This window comes from Neomonachus schauinslandi, chromosome 2 (genome assembly GCF_002201575.2).
Source record: "Neomonachus schauinslandi chromosome 2, ASM220157v2, whole genome shotgun sequence".
Taxonomy (NCBI): domain Eukaryota; kingdom Metazoa; phylum Chordata; class Mammalia; order Carnivora; family Phocidae; genus Neomonachus; species Neomonachus schauinslandi.
In genome coordinates, this window is record NC_058404.1 from 109,737,243 (window position 1) to 109,739,701 (window position 2,459).

The window sequence follows — 2,459 nt, forward strand, 5'->3', positions numbered from 1 at the left end:
AAACCCCTTTGTTTTGTCACGTTCTTACAATTTACCACCCTTTGTCCAACCTAGTACGTAGCATTCAATTCTAGCTACTTCTTTGGGTCTTCATTTTCCAGTGAAGGTGCCCACATACATGTAAAAATGAAATATACAGTCTTTTCATTATACTTGTCTTTCTTTTCTTCAGGTTTTGCTCAAAGCCCTAAGAGTTAACTTAGCCTTTCAAAGATTACAGTAACTGCTGCCAAGATAAGCTATTACTTTCCAGCGGGGAGAAGTGGCTGCAGTGACCATCAGACTAGGTAAGTGGATAAGTGGAAAGGTTTTTCCCTTCTTTCTTTGGCTCCATGCCTGTGTACTTCCCTAGCATCCGGGCTATGGTTGCGCTGTTTCTTTCTGTCCTCTATGGCTCCACATTTTTCATTTTTAGTACCTTCATTATCCATCCCTGAGTCCCACACCACTTCCTGCCACAGAACTAGGCACAGAGACACCTGTGTCCAGCAGATTATTGACATCTTCATTCCTCCCCTCCTAAAGTTCCCCAGCATAAAGAGATGAGTGTGTAGAGCTACCCTCATCCCCCCTGGTGACGGGAAGTCCTGAGCCCCACACTTAAACCTTTAGCAGTAGAGATCACGGTAGAAGGGGAGTTGGGGAGGGGAGAAGCAAAGTGTTTCCATAGGAACAAGTGAGATCTATCTCCCTTCAGGTTTGAGCAGCTTAGCAGCTGCAGTGCCCAAAGCCTTACTACAGTTTTGGTAACTAATTAATGCTTTCTCCTCCTGTCTACAGGAGAAAGCAATAAACAAAGTAATTTCTACTGTTTGGGGCCTACCCAAAGCCCACCTTTAGGAATTCCTGCTCTTTCTCATCTAGCCTGGAGGAGAAAGCAACTGAGACGTCTTCTCTACCTACCCACAGACCAATTTGGGGAATTCCTGGACCTTTTCTTCCCTTGCCTGGAAGAAAGAACAAAAACCAAAAGCACCATTTGGGCTGCTTGTTCCAATCCTACCTCCCGCTCCTCAGCCAACAAAGGTCTCCCCATCCTTTCAAAATGGTAGCCACTAGCTTCTGTTGACATCTCTCAAATCCTGTTAGTCAGCCTATGAGGTTCTCCTATGACTCTTCCAGCAAACCAGGTTTCAAACAGGATCCCATCCTTGTCAGCAAAATTGATACATTTTTACTATTTATATTTCTTCATAGTTATCCTGAAAGAAACCCTGACCTTGCTGGGGTAGAGATCAGAGTCATTGTTATTATTTACTCATGATGACATCACCAATTTCCCAGAGGTGACCTCATAACAGCCACATGGTTAGGACTCCATGTCCAGGAGTTGTACCACAGGAGAAGAACCCTGAGATTAGGAATTGGGGTTTTATATAGAAACGGGATACCTCTCCCCTCCTCCCCTTCTGAGAAAAAAAGAGAAACCTCTGCTCTGCAGGCTTTCACAATCCTTTGGAATGTAAATGAATTAAGTCTGCACCACAGAATGCAAAGCATTTGGCTCTGGAAGAGGTAAGTTTTATTACCCTTCGGATGAGAGCAGATGGTTCAAGGTCTATCCAATACCCTTTAACTTCCAAGGCTTGTCCTTTAACCCAAGTGCCAATAATGTTTTCTCAGAAAGGCCTAACTGTGTAGAACCATGAAGATAGACATTTCTTGACACAGATCAGTGGTTGCCTGTGGCTGAATGTTGGAGCAAGATTGAGAGGGAATAGGTAGGAGGGAATCTTCTGGGGTGAGAGAAGTATTTTAAAACTGAATTGTGGGGTCTCAGGATCAAAACGGCAAGCAGGCCTGCTATTGCAGCATCCAGCCAGTGGCTGGAGGGTATTCGGAAATGGTATCATGATGCCACAGGGTTCAATAAACTGGAGTTAGTTTATTGAGATGATACAGTATATGAGAATGATGATGTGAAAGAGGCCATAAGCTTCCTGAGAACCTGTATAACCACAGGGTGTTTCACACTGAGAGAGCACTGGATCTGACCACGAGGCAGCAGATCATGCCTAATGAGCAGTGGACAAAATATGAGGAGGATAAATTCTACTTGAACCCTACTTGAGAGAAGTTATTTGGGAAACAGAAGAGAGAGAAAAATGGGCAAAGAAATAATCATGCAGTTGAAATCTGTGGTTGCAGCTGCCCTCAAATATTTTTAAGAAGTTGGGTAAATCTGAAGTGTACAATTGAGAACTATTTGGGCTGTAAATGTACTACTTTAAATAAATGTCTATTGTAATTTTTAAAATTAAATTTAAAAAATGTTAATAAAAAAACTGAATTGCAGGGATGATTTCACAACTGCACAATGTACTAAAAATCACTGAACTGTACACTTGAGATAGGAAACTGAAGGGACCCCATGAAGGACTGCTTTTTTGCTGCCTCTATTCTTGCAAGGACCTGCACCTCTGCTTTACCCATGCCTTAATGTATGTCCTCCTCATCAA

At 42.8% G+C, this 2,459-nt stretch overlaps 1 pseudogene; it reads left to right on the forward strand.

Annotated features, from left to right (window-relative positions):
* Positions 1-1,489: 1,489 nt before the first annotated feature.
* LOC110575547 lies at positions 1,490-2,121 on the forward strand (annotated as a pseudogene).
* The last annotated feature ends 338 nt before the right edge of the window (positions 2,122-2,459 follow it).